The sequence below is a fragment of the Cetorhinus maximus genome, chromosome 21 (assembly GCF_964194155.1).
Source record: "Cetorhinus maximus chromosome 21, sCetMax3.hap1.1, whole genome shotgun sequence".
Taxonomy (NCBI): Eukaryota; Metazoa; Chordata; class Chondrichthyes; order Lamniformes; family Cetorhinidae; genus Cetorhinus; species Cetorhinus maximus.
The window spans coordinates 81,791,688-81,811,632 of record NC_135899.1 but is presented as its reverse complement, the minus strand read 5'-3'; the positions used below and the strand labels follow the sequence as shown (position 1 = coordinate 81,811,632).

General features: G+C 45.3%; 1 long non-coding RNA gene across 1 annotated transcript in view; it reads left to right on the top strand.

The window, feature by feature from the left end:
• Positions 1 to 747: 747 nt before the first annotated feature.
• Positions 748 to 19,945, top strand: part of LOC144695416 (uncharacterized) — a 43,014-nt gene continuing 23,816 nt past the window's right edge. Inside the window, exon 1 of the long non-coding RNA XR_013579963.1 lies at positions 748 to 789. This is a non-coding gene — a long non-coding RNA (uncharacterized LOC144695416). The remainder of the gene's footprint in view (positions 790 to 19,945) is intronic.

The window sequence follows — 19,945 nt, the reverse complement described above, 5'->3', positions numbered from 1 at the left end:
CCTGGACCTCTGGTGGGTGCATTGCTGACGGCTGCCACCGCTCCCACTGGCGCTGGCGGCAAGAGGAGCTGCTGGCCTCTGATTGGCTGGCAGCTCTTGGTGGGCGTTACTTCTTCCACCGTGGACCCCAATTGCGGGGAAGGCCCCCGATGGCGGCCAATTAAGTGCCTGAAGGGCAATTGATTCCATCAGGCCGCCCCCGTAGAACTGGCAGGGGACTCCCCACCCAATCTCCGACTGGGGTAGGGAGACCCCTGTTGGCCCGACTAAATCCCAGCCAGTGAATCAGGGGGCAAGTTATTTCATAAGAATAGATTCTAATGGGGTATAGCATAACAAGAGGTTATTGTGACCTGGGAAGTACACGCTGTCTGAAAGCATTGAATATGTTAATATCAATATATGTCTCTGTGATGATTGGTTTTTTTTTAGATATTTGGCATTTTTATCTCCTCTCCTAGAACTGAAGATGTATGGTTCCATGTGTTGGCAGACTATTCACCATAGGAAGGCATCATAAAAGAACCTGATCTTGTCCTTATCCAATCACCATACATATACATTTTCCTATACAGGTCATTGGGTGGTGACTTGGTTTCCGTTGAAATAAAACCCTCTTCCTCAGATCTGTGCAAGACAATTATAGTGTTCGAAAGAAAGAGCTTTATTTTCCATCGAAATTGGACATTTTTCTTGTTAATGGAGTAAACCCTCTGTTCTTTAAGAATTTCTCAATAGCAAAAGCTTTGAAAATTGGATTGCCTGTGGAATAATCTGAAAATTAAATTTGTGAGTAATCTGTTTACTGAGAAGGTTTTCTGAATCATAATAAAACTCCCTATTAATGTTTGAGCTTATGAAACAGCCAGATAAATGTACAAGAAGCCGCTGTCTCTAATGAAACAGATGAGTTCTTAAAAATATCACAGCGAAACTCAGCTGATTTGGTTTTCAGATAATCGCCCTGAGAACAGTCAGGATTCTGTGAAAATATGATTTAGGCGGAGAAACCTCTGTAACCCACTGGAATAACGTTTTAAAGGAGATACATATGGCTATTAAAGAGACATGGGACAGGCTAATTCAGTTCAAGATGATTTCACAGCATTTTCTGGAATGCAGCCAAAATGTGTGCAGCTGGTTTTCCCTCCGCATAAACATTGCCAAAGGTACCGGGGGGTCAATTGGATAATTTATATGCGCGTTACAGCACTGACCCAAGTAACAACTCTATTGGCAACAATTAACCAAGGAATACTCTAAAGTGTTAAACCTGAAACCACTTGTTGAGTTAATTCTTGGGATTTGACGAAGTGCCTGGGCTAAACAACCTTAAAAAGTCTTTGGTGAAGACGCCCTTGATCACAGCACAAAGACTAATCCTGTGAAATTGGAAAAGAGGCACATTACCTTAAATCCCAGAAATGTACAAATCCAACACTTGAAATAGCCCACACAAGGATATTGACAATCCAAATTGAAAAATTACTGGAAATTAAAGAGCTGCTGTCATTTTGCTAGCTGAAATTCAGTGATAATCAGTATCTAAATGGTAATTACCAGTCAGTCCTATGATTGTACTTCAGGTGCAATGGTTACCATTTAATTTGCACCTGCATTTTATTTTATTTAACATTCACTATAAGTTATGCATAAATATATTAAATGAAGATTAAGGGGAGAGTGTTAGGAAAAGAAAATAGATATATGATAGGCGATATAAAAAGAACGTACCAATAATGGATTATGGAATTGACAAGAATTTTGCATATTTTATCATATATTCTGTAGTCTGAATTATTCCTCTTATGTCCCCAAAGAGAAAAAAATAATCACAACGCTGGTTAAGAAATGATTCATAATCCATAAACCAAGAAAAAGTACGGATTAATTCAGCTATAAATAAAATGAAGGCATCCATTTGCTGTGGGATTTAGCCATGGTTCTGTGTTGTCTCCTGTAATATTGTTGACCAGTATAGTAACGTTTTATTTCCTACCCCTCCTTCCTTCATTTTTCAGTTTCACGTAACCCTTGATTAGATCATCTCATTTCGTTCCCAAGCTGTAAATTGGGCATGCAATCCATTCCAACACCCTACCACTGCTACCGTACAACTGACTATGAAGTTAAGCCTGAGAATGGGCCAACTCACCTCCTGATTTATTTCCTCTTTTTTTAGTGGGTGAGGAAGGGTAGTGGTTATGTTACTTGAAAGCTCATAACACTGACCATGAAACTGTTGGTTTTTTTGTTGCAAAAACGCATCTGGTTCACTAATGTCCTTCAGGGAAGGAAATCTGCTGTCCTTACCTGGTCTGGCCTACATGTGACTCCAGACCTACGGCAATGTGGTTGGCTCTTAACTACCCTCTGAAACTGCCCAGCAAGTCACTCAGTTCAAGGGCAATTAGGGATGGGCAACAAATTCTGGCCTTGCCAGTGATACCCACATCCCAGAAAAGAATAAATAAAAGTCCCACACCAATGTGCTTTAATTAACTGCCCTCTGAAGTGGCCTAGAAAGCCATTCAGTTGTATCAAACTGCAATTGGATAATGAGAGATGGGCAATAAATGCCAGTCTTGACAGTGATTCCCACAGCCTGAGAAGGAATTGCAAAAAAGGAAATGCTTCAATTAAGATGCTTTCCCTTGTTTGACATGAAATAATCATTAACTTAGGAAAATTGTTATCTTGCAAATGACTCCCTCCTTCTAACACTCTGCAACACAAGTCATTGGCACCTTGCACCAATTCTCATTCACTTGCTCAGACAAGCTCATTCTTTTGCAGGACCTCAAAGTGTTGGAACTTTTCAGTGTCCTTTGAACTCCCTTACTTTACTTAGAAATCGACTTGACATCACCAAATCCCTTTCTTGATTTAACCTCATTTCTTCTGCTCTTCACTGACTGTTGTATCCTGTAGTACTGACCGTGGTCCATTATTATAAAAATTCCAAATTTAAGAATAAAGGGCAGGATTTTACCATCAGCGAGCGGGGGGCAAGGCCTGCTCGCCGACATGTAATATGACGCGCGGTGACATCGGGCGGAACTCCCGACATCATCCCGCCCCATTTAAATTTTCCGGTAGGCGAGGGGCGCAGCAAAATCAGCTGCGCGCCCGCCGACCTGTCAATGGCCAATTGAGGCCATTGAGAGGGTAATTAAACTAATTAGTGGATCTGCCTGTCCAACCTTAAGGCTGGCGGGCAGGCCAAGAGCCCCGGCGGGAATTAGAAAAAGCATGAAACCCTCATCCACGGGCGGGATGAGGTTTCATGTAGGTTTTAAAAAACTTTAATGAAGTTTTTGTAAAAATTATGGACATGTCCTAACTCATGTGACATTGTCACATGAGGGGAGATGTTAGGGAAATTTTATTATTCAATTTTGAGCTTTTTTACATTTTGAGCCGATCTCCCTGAGGCTGCACTTAGCCTCAGGGAGATGAGTTGCTCTTTCATGTGCATGCGCGAAAGAGCGCACTCTCAATTTTGGGTTATTACAGGGAGCGCTCAGCACTTCTGTGCAGACGTCACGTTGGGCGGGCCTTAATTGGCCCGCCCATGCAAAATGGCGCCGCGCCCCCCAATCAGGGGCGCCGATCGGAAGCGTGCCTGTGCGCGCCCAACCTTCAACTTCGCCCCCGAAGGGGGGAAAATCCTGCCCAAAATTCCTTAAGCTGACCAAGAATTAACACATTTTCAGTGTGGTAGAGTATAGATGTTTGAGGTTGACGAAAAGTAAATTAATATTTCAGATACTCTTATCACAGAGAGTCCCAAACACTTAAAGGTGACGGTAGGAGTGACTGGTCCAACATTAGGATCGCCTGATGAAAAGTTCACATTTGATTGGTCAGGCCCAGGGTTCCACTAATCATTGCCGTACAGATGCAAACCATGAGATCCTGTAACCTCTCCAGTCCAGAATGGCTGGGATCAAGTCATTTCTGGATTTCAGAGTTTTCTGGATTGATGTTAGAATGCCTAACCGCAAACATTTGAACAGGAAAACATCGTCAATATTAATATTTACCTGAAACATAAAACAGTGATAACAAATTGTTTTAATTACCCAAGTACTGTATCTTTCATGTTTTCGCTCCCAAAGCCCTGAACTAAAATGATGTCAATAATGGTAGTCAGGGAGCAAGTGGGGAGGTGGTGGTGTCACTGGGCTAGTAATCTAGAGACCCAAGCGAATATCCTGGGAGTAAGGGTTCAAATCCCACCATGGGGGCTGATGGGTTTTAAATTCACTTAAGATGTTTTTTTAAAAATCTGACATTGAGGACTAGCCTCAGTAATAGTGACCATGAAACTATCATTGATCGCTGTAAAAACCCATCTGGTTCACGACTGCCCCTTCAGAGAGGGGAATATGCCATCCCTACCTGGTCTGGCCTACATGTGACTCCAGACCCACAGCAATGTGGTTGACTCTTAACTGCCCCTCTGAAATGGCCTAGCAAGCCACTCAGTTCAAGGGCAATTAGGGATGGGCAACAAATGCTAGCCTTGCCAGAGACGCCCACATCCCAGGAAAGAAAAAAAGGTGGGTCTGCTCAAAAGAATTTCTGGACAACTGGTCTTTCCGGACTAAAGAGGTTACAGTGCCTAACAATCCTTCCTTAGCAGCTTCAAAGGTTTGATGGTAATAGCCTCCTAAGGTTACTTGTCATACTGCATTTTTCATGTACAGGCTGATATTGCTATTAGTATTGACAAGCAGAGAGTCCTAAAGCGAAAAGAAAACACAATGCATTGTGGTTTGTTTAATCTTGTAGCTGTGTTTTGATCCACAGGTTCTTTTTAAATAAATTGAGTCCAAAAATTCACACATATATACTTATGAAGCTACTGTGATAGCGTGATGCATGCCGGAGGAATGGGTTGAAAGGGCAGATTTATTGGCCTTGCTGTGCTGGTGCCGGGGGCCATGTGAATGAAGGAGTTGACGCAGCTCACATGCTCTTGCTCAACGGGGATTAGTTGAATGTGGGAATGGCCGTGAGGGGATGGTCACAGTTAGCAGTGCTCATGTCAGCTGGGCTCATCTTCATTGTAAGTTGCTGCGCTGCAAGAATGAGCCCCAGGCTGTTTAGTATTTCTGCAGTTCCAGGTCAAAAGTCACCGTTCTGTTTGGAAACTCAGCCTTGTTTAGTGGACAGGGCTCCGCTTAGTTCGTGGGGGTGGGGGTGGGGGTGGGGGGCATCTTCTTACCGTCTTACAGCTGACTGAATGGAGGACATGAACAAAATATGGATCCTGAACAAAATATGGGTCAAAGGGCACCCATCTAATAACATCATCATTAGTGGTCATCTAGCACAAAGGGATGATATTTGTGGAACGTGTATGGGGTGTGGTATGTGTGATGCATGACCTTCATCCATTTTGATAAGCTTGTTAATACTGGGGGTCTGTCTTTCTGTTTCTTCTTACTCCCCTTCCTTTAACAGTCATCTTAAGTCTCAATGACCAATTTTCCTTGGGTTTTCTGTCCATTCTTCGGTAATGTAGAGACGTGTGTTGCACGTGGTGAAGAGAGGCTGTTGGGGAGTTCCAGTTGGGTTGGCCCATCCTCAATTCTGCAAAGTGTTGCTGGCTCCCGGCAGGATCATTTCCAGGTGAGGTAGAGAACTTGGTTGCACTGCCAGAGACGAGAACCTTTTTGTTGGTTGAGGCACAGTCTGCCCACCCCCCCCCATGGAGGAACAGATCCAGCTGACCCCTTTCTCATATCGGATTTAAATCCACCCGGGACAAGACCTCTGTTGTTCCACAATAGGAGGAGAAAGGCTACAGTCTGATCATTGGTTTCTATGCTCTGAATTTGATTAAAGAATGAAGGATTGATTTTTCAGCCATTTTTTCACCTTGTGGTGCCACTCAATGGGGTAGGTATGTGCTTGTTAGAGTTTGGTTGCCCAAAGACAGTATTTATTTAACTTGGGAAAGCTGGCAATATAGGATGTGGAAATATCATCACTCCTTCCCTCCCTACTTCCTTCTCTCCCTCCGTCCTATCCTCTCCCCCTCAGCTCCCCAGGCATGGCTTTTGTAAGCTGTGTTTGTGCAAATATATTTTTGCTCTTTTCCTTTGTACTAAGTCTATTGTCATGGAATGCCAATATGGGAAGCCAAAGCCACACATTGGCCCTGATTTTTGCAGAGTTGCGGAGACTCTGCACCTTATCCAAAACAACGCCGGATCCCAACTCTGGGAATCCCACCCTGAGTCTGACAAATCCTACTTTCACCAGTAGAAGAAAAGGGGCAGGATATGATTCACACAAATGGGAATTCCAAGCTCAGCAGGACCAGTTGAACTCAGTGCTGAGTTCAAACAGATTCTATTTTTGCTGGAACAAGGTCTGTTTCCCACAATGTGTGGCTGATGATTTTTAACAGTAGACGTGGATGCTCATAAAACATGGATAAGGTCTGTGGAACTGTCAAGCTGTGAATTGTTTAAAATCCCTGCCCTTTAAGAACATAAGACTGAGGAGCAGGAGTAGGCAATTCAGCCCCTCGAGCCTGCCCCGCCATTCATTACGATCATGGCTGATCTCATTTTGGCCTCAACTCCAATTTCCCGCCCTCTCCCCATAACCTTTCATCCCGCTACTAATTAAAAACCTGTTTATCTCCTCCTTAAATTTATTCAGTGTCCCGGCATCCACTGCACTCTGAGGTAGTGAATTCCACAGATTCACGACCCTTTGAGAAAAGTAATTCCTCCTCATCTCTGATTTAAATCTACCACCCTTTAGCCTAAAACTATGGCCTCTCAATCTAGAATGCCCCAGAAGGGGAAACATCTGCTTCACATCTACTTTGTCTATCCCCTTTAGCATCTTATATACCTCAATTAGACCTCCTCTCATCCTTCTAAATTCTCGCGAGTATAGGCCTAAACTGCTCACTCTCTCCTCATAAGACAAGCCCCGCATCTCTGGAATCAATCTAGTGAACCTCCTCTGAACCGTCTCCAGTGCAACTACATCCTTCCTCAAGTAAGGGGACCAAAACTGTGCACAGTACTCCAGGTGCGGTCTCACCAATGCCTTGTACAGTTGCAACAACACTTTCCTATTTTTATACTCTATTCCTTTAGCAATAAATGCCAAAATTCCATTTGCCTTCCTTATTCCCTGCTGTACCTGTATACTAGCTTTCAGCAATTCATGCATGAGGACACCCAGGTCCCTCTGCACTGAAGCATTCTGAAGTTTCTCTCCATTTAAATAATAAGTCGCCTTTTTATTCTTCCGACCAAAATGGATAACCTCACACTTATCCACGTTAAACTCCATCTGCCAAATTTTGGCCCATTCACCTAACCTGTCCATATCCATTTGTAAATTTCTTATGTCTTCATTGCAACTTACTTTCCCACCTATTTTGGTATTATTTTGAGAAAAAAGCAACAGGCTGTCTCTGGGTTGAAAAAAATAGTGTTTTCAGTTTCAATAGCAGTTGGATGACATAAGGGTTATCATTACGGTATTATTACTGCCTGACTGCTTCTACAACCTATCATTATCACAGCGGGGAGCTGTAAATTCACAGCTCAAAGAGTTGGCATGAGTTTTGTAGGGTTTTCTTGTCGGTCTCCCCACATGGTGTATGGGTGAGGGGTGAGAGCTAGAGGCTGCAATATAAGTAAAACAGCTGGGACAAAGTCCCAGAGCACCAGCGCCTTTTAAGCAGCCTGCCTTGGCACTCAACAGCCCCTTGTGCCTTTTTTGAATTACACGGAAGCTTGGGGAGCCAATAGTTCGCTGTGCTTTCTCCATGGCAACGCCTCAGCCAATCAATTGACTTGCCAACCAGCCAGCACGCTTTTCTCTTGCAGTGTAAATTGTTGTGATTGTTTAAAATTTGGCATTCTTACAGTTGTCCTGTTGAGTGGGAGATGAAAAGTTTCAGCAACATGTCTCTCTTTCAACAATATTCAAGTTCTGCACCGTGAAGGACAACGGCTCAATAGGGACCAACTTGATCCCATCCGTTACAGCAAAGCTCAGATAAAATAAAGACAGAAAATGCGGAAATGCTCAGCAGGGTCAGGCAGCATCTGTGCAGAGAAACTGAGTTAATGGCAGTATTAAATGGAAGCATCGGGGTCTTTCTCGCCAATTGGTGATTGGACGGCATCTCTTCATTGCTCTGTAGCGTCGCCACATGGAGGCACGATGGCTGCTGCAGGCACTACACCCGCCCCAGGCCTAAGATCATCCAAGGACCCAGGCGCAGGTGAGTGATGGCAAGAGGGGGGGCTCGAAGGGTGGGAGTCATGGGGAAGGGGTTAGAAAGCAAGGGCAAGGTGGTGCCTCCCAGCGGACACCCACCTTCCAGACGCTGGGTCCCTCAATCAGTCACTGAGCACCTCTGAACAAGGGCCCCCAAACCCCATCACCACCCCCGCCCAGAAACCCACAAGCAATCCTGACAGAGTTTGCTTGTCAGTCTCCCCATGTGGCGAGTGTCTTGCCCGTTACTGGGTTAATAGCAGCAGGGGGGGTGGGGGGAGCGTTGAGGCCCTTAAATGGGCGTTAATTGGCCACTTAATTGCCTCAGTTGGCAGCAGGAGGGGCTGGTCGCCCGTGAGCCTTCCTGCCATGGACTTAATCAGGGGCACAGGTGGAAAGATGGCGCGATCCCCGCTCACCACCCGCCCGCCTGATTAAATGCCTTTCCCGCCACCAAACCTGCCACGAGGGAGGGCATTAAATTCCGCCCCACGCTTCAGGCCCCTGAACTTTCTTTCTTTGTAAAGTGCCGGATGGGGCAAAGGATGGAGTGAATCTGTGAGCCAGGGCAGCCCTGAGATAGACTGAGTCAGCGCTGCTTACGAGAGAGGTTGAGAGTTTGCACGTGGCCGCTCTCGGCATTGTCAGTGGGTCATAGGACGCGGGTGAACAGCGGGTCAAGGAATTTGGAATTGTCTGGGAGGTATCTGTAATCGTGGGTGGATCCAAAACACCAAGATTGGAATCTTACACCCCCACCCACTGGGAGCAGGTTAGTAGGTGAGGAGGGGTTGTGTAAAACCAGGTGAAGTGGCACGGGTGGACTTGCCTATCCCCATTGACTAATATTTCACCAACACCAAGGGAGGTGTCGGGCAGCCCATAATGCTTAGGGCCAATTGAGGCCCTTAACTGCTGATATCTTACCAGTGATGGGAGGTGCGGCAAGTCTGCTGGGTAAACCCTCGTGGCCTTGTTGCAAGTTGGGGGAATCCTGCTGCTCAGGCACCCTGTGCCCAACGGAGCCCCCACTCCCACCATACTCCCCGCTCCTGCTTATTCTCCCCCTGCCCTCTCGGTCACTGCTCGCCTCACCCTCACTGGGGCCTACCAGGCTGGGCTCAGTAAAACCACCCCCCACCTTCTGCTCACCTTGGTACCTGACTCCAGCGACAATCTCCGTGGTGGACTGGCTGCGGTCCCAGGGATTAAAGAGCTGCCAGGAATCTGATTGGCTGGCAGCTCTTAGAGGTCTTGAACTGAGCCAATTACTGGCCAGCCAACCGTCAAATCAGGTCGGCGTTTCCCAGTCACATGGAGGTGGGCTCGCCAATGGCATTTCAGCTGGTGGGGGCGAGGGAGTGGGGTAGCAGGACAGGGGCACTGCCTCGGAATTACATTCAGGCCGATGGGTGGATTCTCAGTTGAAATCCAGCTGTAATAAATTGGAGCTGGAGACGGTTGTTAAAGAAGGAGACGTGACTGTGGAAGCGGGTTCTGTAGATACCTGATCAAACACTAGGAGGGAAAGGGAAAGCAATGAAGGTGAACAGGGGAGAAGAGACAAGTGGAGATCCCATCGGAGGGAAGAGCAGTACTTCTTCAAGGTAAGCATTCCTGGAAGAGAAGTGGCAGTGAATTAAACACTAATACGAAAGCTAAATACTGTAGGTGCGTCCGCAGACAGCAGTAATCACACCTGATTCAGATTTTGGAACAAGGGAGTTATGCTTTGAAAATTGTTAAACAGGCCGGAGTGTGATGGCCTTTTTAACTGCATACAAACACACTAACTAGGAGCAGGAGTAGGCCATTCGACCCTTGAGCCTGCTCTGCAACTCAATAAGATCATGGCTGATCTGATTGTGGCCTCAACTTCACTTTCCTGCCTACCCCTGATAACCTTCGACTCCCTTGTTAGTCAAGAATCTAACTACCTCTGCTTTACAGCTATTCAAAGACCCTGCCTCCACCACTCTCCGGGGAAGAGAGTCCCACAGACTCAGGACCCACCAAGAGAAAATATTCCCCTTCACCTCCATCTTAAATGGGGAACCCTTTTTTTAAACTCTGTCCCCTAGTTCTAGTCTCTCCTGCAAAGGGAAAGATCCTTTCAGCATCCACCCTGTCAAGTCTCTTCAAGACCTTTACATGTTTTAATAAGGTCACTTCTCAATCTTTTAAACTGCAATGGATGCAGGCCCAACCTGTCCAACCTTTCTTCACAGGAGAAGCCCCTCATTCCAGGAACCAGTCGAGTGAACCTTCTCTGAACTGCTTCTAATGCAATTATGTCCTTTCTTAAATAACGAGACCAAAACTGTTCACAGTACCCTAGATGTGGTCTCACCAATGCCCTGTACAACCATAGCAAAACAGCCCTACTTTTATATTCCATTCCCCTGGCAATAAATGACTTCATCCCATTTGCCTTCCTAATTACTTGCTATACCTGCACACTAACCTTTTGTGATTCATGGACCAGGACACCCAGATCCCTCTGTACCTCAGAGTTCTGCAATCTCTCCCTGTTTAAGTAGTATACTGCTTTTTTATTCTTTCTGCTAAAGTGGACAGATTCATATTTTCCCACGTTATACTCCATCTGCCAAACTTTTGCCCATTCACTAACCTATCTATGTCCCTTTGCAGACTTCTTATGTCCTTTTCACAACTAACTTTCCTACCTATCTTTGTGACATCAGCAAATTCAGTAACTATACATTCGCTCCCTTCATCCAAATCATTAATATAGATTGTAAATAGTTGGGGCCCCAGAACTGATCCCTGCAGCTCTCCACTCACTGCACCTTGCCAACCCCAAAATGATCCATTTATGCCCACTCTCTGTTTCCTGTTAGCTAACCGATCCTCTATCTATGCTAACATGTTACCCCCTGCATAATGAGCTCTTATTTTGTCAATCATCTTCTGGAAATCTAAATGCACCACAGCTACAGGATCCCCTTTATCCATATTGCTCGTCACTTCCTCAAAGAACACGATTTACCTTTCACAAAACCAGATTGGCTCTGTCTTATTGCATTGAGATTTTCGAAAGGGAGAATTTTCTCCCTGTTAGGGGGGCTGAGGGGGAGCGGGCACGGGTGGGTGCGCAGCTGACTGCCGCCCCTGATCAGCTGGGCGCTGCCATTTTACGTGGGCGGGCCAATTAAGGCCCGGCCAACGAGACACGCACCCGGAAGCGCTGAGCGCTCCCTGTGTGGGCGGGTGGTGGGGGTGGGGGGGGGTGGTGAAGAGGAGGCTGAGTTGGGGCCTACACAGAGCTGCCTCAGGGATTTTAGTTTGATTTTGAAAGATCTAAATAAAGAAAAATATATTTTTTAAAGACATGTCCCCTCATGTGACAGTGTCACACAAGCTGGGACATGTCTGTGAATTTTATTAAAATTTTTTATTGAAGTTTAAAAACCTTCATGAAACCTCATCCCGCCCGTGGATGAGGTTCAATGATAAATGCGAAGGCCGCCTGGGCTCTTCACCTGCCCGACCGACCTTAAGGTTGGACGGGCAGTTGCGTTAATTATTTTAATTGATATTTAAATGGCCTTATTAGGCCTTTGACAGTTCAGCGGATACGCAGCTGACTCCAGAGCCCGCCCGTCGAACTGAAAATCGGAATGACACGGGGTGACTTTGGGACGCACGCCCGACATCACCCCCGCGTCATTTTACACATCGGCGAGCGGGGCCCACCCCCTGCACGCCGACCAGAAGATTCGGGCCTAAGTGTCCTGCTGTAACCTCCTCGATAATAGATTCCAGCACTTTTCCTGTGATAGATGTTAAGCTAACATCTGTTGCAGATAGTCAAAGAGAATTGTTCAAATGTATTTTTGTTGACTTCCAAACTTGTATTGACTTCTTTCATCAGGACCCAGCAGAATAGTCTGGTAAAGTGTAAGTAGTGGAACATCTAAAAATAAAACCAGTTCAGTCAAATTCCTCCCATCTCTGTAACATCCTCCAGTGCTAATCTCTGTTCCTCCAATTCTGGCCTCTTATGCATCTGGGGAGGTGACGGCATTAGCGGTATTGTCGCTGGACTCGTAATCCACTAATGCTCTGGGGACCTTGGTTTTAATCCTACCAGGCAGATAGTAGAATTTGAATTCAGTAAAAATTTGGAATTAAAAGTCTAATGATAACAACGAAATGATTGTTGTAAAAACCCACCTGCTTCACTAATGTCCTTTATCTGCTGCCCTTACCTGGTCGGGCCTATATGTGACTCCAGACCCACAGCAACGTGATTGACTCTTAAATGCCCTCCGAACAAGGGCAATAAATGCTTGCCTAGCCAGTGACACCCACATCCCATGAATGAATTTTTTTTTTAAAAATCCCTGGTTTTAATCGCTCCATTATTGGCAGCTTCAACTGCCTCAGCCGAAGCTCTGGTCTGGAATTTCCTCTCTAAGCCTCTCCGCCCCACCCTCTTCCTTTATGACATTCCTTAAAATGTAGCTCAAGGGCAGGTATATGACATTAGGTCACAGTTCAGTCCTGATCTCATTGAATGGCAGAACAGGCTCCAAGCGGAACTTGGCCCTACATCTGTTCCTATGTGGCTTTCCAACCAAGTTTTCTGTCACCTCCTATCCTAATATTTCCTAATGTGGATGGATGTCAAACTGCTGTGCAGCACCCTGGGATGTTTTATTATGTAAAGTTGCTCTAAAAATATATATATATATGCAAGTGTTGTTTTAGTTATAAGGCCATTCTAGTTGGAAGCAGCTGGGAGAGGAGCTGAGGCCACGCAGACACTTGTCAGCTTAGGGTATCATGAGACCGTGACAGTGTTCCACAGCTGGTAGCAGTTGGGCGAATGACGGGTCATTCTAAAGGCATGAAGAAAATAATTAGCAAATTGTCAGAAACAATGACATTTGAATAAGTTCCTATGGTGTGTCACAAGTGTTGTGATTTAAGGCCCTACAAGGGTAAACAATTGTACTTTCCTCACATGTGTAATCTGGAAAGTTGATTCTCCTAGGACTTCCTGATATTGGAGGATAATGACGGCCAGTCCGATCTCCTTCACACCTGATGCCCACCCACGTACACATTTCAGCAGAGGTCACCAGATAATGATCAGAAGCTGCAAACCTTGCCTAAGCTTTCTCCCAGTTGAGGCTAATTATAGCGCCTCAGCTAGAGCACCAGGTTGTGGTCAAATAACTTAGCACAGACAAGGGACCGAACCTGGGACTTTTTGTATGCAAGGCTCAGGCTCACTCTGGGTAGTATCTCTACTGGCAAAGCAATTAGGAAAGCTTTTTTTAACACCCTCCCTTTAACCTCAAAGCGTTGCCATCCAGCCCTGAACAGCATCATCACGGCAAGAATTGGTGGAAATTTAGCCAATGGGATCATTGTGTTTAAAATGAAGATCAGTCAAAGCTAGAAGAGGGACTGTAAAGAATCAGTTCTTTATATTGAATATCTGTATCTTCTGAAGGGCTGCGGGGTGGCACAGTGGTTAGAGCTGCTGCCTCACAGCTCTAGTGGCACGGGTTTGATTCTGACCTCGGGTGTCTGTTTGTGTAGAGTCTGCATGTTCTCCCTGTGTCTTTGTGGGCTTCTACAGGGAGCTCTGGTTTCCTCCCACTGTCCAAAGACATGCTGGTCAGATGGATTGTCTACGGTTAAATTGCCTGTGAGTCTGTGCGCTGTGATGGACTGGTGCCCTGCCCTGAGTATACCGTGCCCATTGCCTGTCAGGATAGGCTCTGACTCCCTGTGACCTGAATTGGATAGACCGATTCTGGAAAAGTGAGTATATCTCCTGAAAATAGTTCATTTTGCTCGGAGTGGGTGGTAGTTGCATTTGAAAAACAGCTGAGGTATAATATATAGAGCACTGATATAAGGCCATTTCCCTGATCAGTCCGTAATGGCGTCTATGCTCCGCTCAACCCCCCACCTGTCTTTCCTCATCTAACTCTACCTTTGTAACCATCTACTCCCTTCTCCCTCATACTCTTGTCTAGTTTCCCCTTCACAACAGCATCTATACTGTTCACTTCAACCACTCCCTGTGGTCGAATGTTCCACACTTTCATTACTCTCTGGGTAAAGACATTTCTTCTGACTACTCCATTTGAATTTTTTGGTGCCTATCTTATATTGGCAGCTTCTAGTTTTGTTCTTCTGCACATGTAGAAATGTTCCAGCTGTGTCTACTAGCGAAACCTCTATTAGGTCACCCCATTGGCCTTTGCTTTTCAAGGGAAAAGCCTGTTTATCTTTTCTTCACAAATATACCCCCACCCCCACCATTTTTGATATCATCCTTGGAAACCTTCTTTGCACTCTGTCCAGTACCTCTATATCTGGCAAGCATTAATTGTCAGTCACCACCAAGTGGTTCTTTCTCCATAGCAATGCCTCTACCAATCAGAGTCCACTTACCAGCCAATCCATACTTTCTTCTCATAAAGCATAAATTATTGTTCCCTTTACATTTGGTATTCTTGAAAATAGCCCTGATGAGTGCAAGAGGAAAAGCTTTGACAAAAAAAAGTCTCTCTTTTCAGCAATATTCAAGCTCTGTAATACCAAATGACTATATATTTATATATACACACACAATAATTTGGACACAAATAATTATTAATAACTAGTAAGGTGTGATAAGTTTTTTGTTTATAAATGAGTGAGTTCCATTTAATATGAATGGTCAGATATCCAAAGCACAGAAAGTCTAATAACTCTTCCCTGAGTTAGACAAGGGACTATTCTGTTCAGCAATATTTATTGGGGGTTGGGGGGGGTGGGTGGGGAGAAGGGGAGAGATTCAGGGTTGTGGGGCGCACTTCGATCTTCCTTAAGAGAAGGAAATCTTGGAAATTAGAAAATTTGGTTTGGCAAGCCATTAAGATGGTTAAAGATTCCCACAGCGATGAACAATTCAAAATGGAAAAAGGTCTCTGTGTATTTCAAAAGTTACTTTTAAAGGCCAGGCTTAGTGCTTCAGTTTACAGATCCCGAAACTCCACAGGGTTCTGCGAGAGCCCCGGTTGCATCAGACCTCTGTCGTTCCCTTGATTTTTTTAGCACCCAGAAAACGCACGTTGTCAGAGGATTGGATTGATAAATTGCAAGTGACCCTCCATTACTGAAAAGAAAGAGACGGAGAAACCAGGGGTGGGACTAGAAAATGCCACCGGAGGGAGGGCCATAAAATTCCTCCACAGGTAACAATACACCTGCGGGTTAAACATCTGGTTTGTTATCAACATTGAGGGATTGAGCACTTGGACAGATATGAGCTGAACAGAGTCAACGTGGATTTGTGAAAGGTAGGCCATGCCTGACTATTTATATATATGCCAAAGTCTATTTTTGAAGAGACCATTAGAATGGTGCAAAAACAGAAAATGCTGGAAAAGCTCAGCAGGTCTGGCAGGATCTGTGGAGAGAGAAACAGCGTTAACGTTTCAAGTCCGTGTGGCCCTTCTTCAGGGCCAGCCCATGCCTCCACTAGAATGGTGCATTTTGGAGTGTCTGTGGATATCATCTATATGAACTTTCAGAAGGCATTTGATAAGGTTCTGCACAAAAGGAAAAATGAATATTGGTGAGGCTACACCTTGGGGTAAAATATTTAGTTTGGCGGGTTGGCGTGCGCTCGAACAAACTGGGCGTAAAATGACGCACGACGACATCGGGCGCGTGTCCCGACATCATCGCGCAATCACACGCTGTTTCGGTCGGCGGGCATGTGCCGGAGTCGGCAGCACACCCGCTGACAATCATCAGGCCTATTAAGGCCACTAAAAAGCTAATTAAAAGAAATTTTTCGCTGCTCGTCCAACCTTACAGTTGGCGGGGCAGGCGAAAAGGTCAGGCGGCCTTTGCACTTTTGTGGAAACCTCATCCACGGCCGGGATGAGGTTTCCAAAAGCAAATAAAAATCAAATAAAAGCTTTAGTTTTTTCATTAATAACATGTCCCTGCTCATGTGACAGAGTGACATGAGGGGGCATGTTTCATTACGTTTTTATTTTTTCATTATTTCTTTTCATCTATCTTCATTTCAGGGAGATGATATAGTGCGCACTCACATGCACGTGTGAATATCGCCCTCGCCCCCGCTTGCACTCCTCCCCCCACCCGCACAGGCAGCGCTTAGCGCTGCTCCTCGCATTTCACGCTGGGCGGGCCTTAATTGGCCCACCAGTGTGAAATTGCCTTCCAGGCCCGATCAGCTTCCCGACCGCCCCCTCCCACCCCCTGCCAAGCCCGCATGCCAAGGGCAAAATCCTGCCCCTGGAGTTTTTTGTGCAGATTTGGTCAAACAAGGATATAGTTTCCTTTGATAGAATTCAAATACGGTTTACTAGACTGGTACTTCAGATGAGGGGATTGCCCAATGAGGAAAGATTGAGTAGATTAGGCCTACATTCCCGGAGTTTAGAAGAATGAGAGAGGACCATATGAAATTCTTAAGGACTTGACAAGGTAGATGCTGAGAAAATGTTTCCCCGGGCTGGGAAATCTAGAACACAAGGTCACAGCCTCAGATTAGGACCTTGGTCATTCAGGACTGAGATGAGGAAAACTGTATTCATTCAAAGGATTGTGAATCTTTGGAATTGTCTACTCCAGGGAGCTGTGGACCGTCATTTGTTCTGTATTTTCAAGACAGAGGTCGCTAGATCTTTGGAGACAAAGGGAATTGAGGATAGGGGGACAGCACAGGAAGGCTGTAATGAGGTAGAAGATGAGGCATGATCTTGTTGAATGGTGAAGCAGTCTCAAAGGGCCTAGTCCTGCTCCTTTTTCTCATGTTTTTATGTCCACACAGAATAGGAGGTAACCTTGTGACATGGGTCAGTTGTTGGTTGGGAAATAGGAATCAGAGAGTGTGGTTAATGTAAAATTTCTCCAACTAGCACGACGTGAAAGTTGTGTTCCTCAGAGATCAATATCGGGACTTCAACTTTTCACCATAATGCAAAAACGACTTGATGGGAACGATGGAAAAATAGAGAGTTGTATGAACAACTTTGTAAATGACTCTGAAATAAGAGGGAGTGTAAGTTGTGTAAAGGTAGCAGGAAGTTACAAAGGGCTGCAGGAAGATTAAGTGAGCGGACAAACTTATGGCAGATAAAGACCTAGATTTTCGCCCCCGTGTTGGGAGCACAGAATCGGGATATTTCCCGGCCCCGTAAACGCAACCCGGGGGAAAGTGGTCTGGAAGATTAGATTTTCAATCTGGGGTGGCAGGGTTACCTGGGAGTCAGGCCAGGTGATCCTGGAATGAGTGCAGAGGATACCAGCTGTAGAGGAAGGCTGGGCAGAAGTATCAAAGTTTAAAAAAAACATAAAGACATAAAACAGCCCTCCAGCCCTCAATCTTTCACATACCCACACACTCCCCCCCCATGCCCCATCCATGCCAACCCATGCCACGGCATGCTCCCCAGCCATCCCCACGTCCCCTCATGCCTCCAGGTCAACCAATGCCCCGCCACCCAACGCCATGGCCCCTCAAAATGATCATGACCAACCTATGGTCTCATCCCGCATGGCTCTTTATAGCCACTATGCCAACTTAAGGCCAACTCATGCCAACCCATACCACCCACGCCCACTGTTTACCCATACACCGACCATGTCAACTCACTCAGTATCCACACTGCGGAGACCTCAGGGCCCATGCTGAGATTAACTAAAATAAAGTTTCAAGTGTTGCACTCTTGCACCATTTTCGCCACGACAAAGAGGCTCTATGCCATTGCGAAAATACAGGCCAGAATTCAACGTGGATCTGAGAAAGACATATTAGAACCTTTCCTTAATGAAGGGCAGTCAGGAGCATGGATGAGCAAAGGGATTTGTGTGTCTTTGCAAACAAAGTACTACCAGCTAATACACAGATGTTAAAATGAATTATAGAAAATGTTGGGATAACTCAGCGGGCCCGGTAGTATCTGTGGAACAGGGAACAAATTTAACGTTTCACGTTGATAATCTTTCATCTGAACAGTTCTGACCAGCTGAGTATTTCCAGAACTTTATTCCAGATTTCCGGCATCTGCAGTATCATGATTTTGTACTCAATCTAAACAGGAAGCCTAGTGGAATCTTGGCCCTTCTTTCAAGGGGGTTGGAATGTTAATGTGAGGAACTGATGCTATAGCTGCAGAAAAAATTGATCAGAGTTTATATGGAATGCTGTGTTCATTTCTGGGCACTTAAGCCTCAGCAAAGATACACTAAGCTTGGGTGGGGGGAGGTACAGTGTAGATCCAACAGAATGATTATGGGGGCTGAAAGGATAAAATTATGAGCACAGGTTGCACAAACTTGTTTTGTATTCCTTTGAATTTAGGAGGTTGAAGGGAAATTTGGTGCCAATTGGGTAGATACAGAGAAACTATTTCCACTGGTGGGAGAATCCAGAACAAATTTACAGCGAGGCCATTTAAGAATGAGATGAGGAACTACTTTATCATCCAAGGGTAATGGAAACCCGGAACTCCCTCCCCCAAAAAAAAACAATAGCTGCCGGATCAGTTGAAACGTTCAAAAATAAGATTGATAGGCTTCAACTGAAAATAAATCTAGCAAGGCATAGGAAGCAAAGGTGAGAAAAGGGGGTTGGGGTATACATCAGCCTCGATCTACTAGAATGATGTGGATCAGACTCGAAGGGCTGAATGGCCTATTCTGATTCCTGTGTAGAACCAGGCGCAGAAACTCATTGTGTAAAGCGTTTCCACTTCTCAGTTCAGTTGAGAGCTGAGCTCTGGTGCCCAATGAGATGAGGTATACAGGCATCGAAGGATGTCGGCTACACCAGAGCCTCTCCATTGTGGTGAAAGTGGCAGAAGTGGCCGAAAATCATAAGTCCCGACCCTAACAGGGCAATTCCCATTTTCGTCGAGGTGGGGATTATGGGTGGCGTGCGTTTTGTGCAAGCACATTTTACAGAAGCGGTTGGCCATTTAAGTCATCAGCTGCCTCCACTGAAGTCAGATTTTGGTAGCTCAGGAGTGTGAAACCTGAAGTGTTCAGATTAGACCAGCTAAGAGCAGGTTTGAACTTTGTGGATTTGTTTGGATAGCCTTTAGAGGGGTAAGGTACCCACCCCTTTGCATCTGGTCCTGGGCGCCCACTGGAGGAGGTCAGGTCCCCTTTGGGGGAGGTCAGGTGCCCTTTGTAATTGTTAAAAGTAGGTATAAGTGTGTGTAAAATGTGCATCAACTCATTACAAGTTCATTGGAACTGTCAACAGGCTTGTCAAAATCAATTGTCAAAACTGTCAACAGGACCTGTCAAAAGCACCTGCCAAAGGAAGCTGTCAAAGCATTTAAAAACCCTGCCCTTTAAATATTAGAAAAATGACTAGATTACTTAAAATAAAAACTTTCGCTTGCTATTTCACTCTGTCTGTGACATAAGCCTGAGGGCTTGCATAACTGGATTACTGCTGCATGGCTGATTTCACGACTGCCCATTATCACAGTAGGGTGCCTGCTATTTCACAGTTTGATTGACAGCTACAAGTGGCTATGGAAACTTTGAAGTGAGACTATGAATTCTAATGCTTGTTGTTATAAGGAATGTCCACTTGAATGGTATATTTGTTGTTATAAAGCTTTATTTAGTTGAAGGAACGTAAATGTAGTAAATGCGC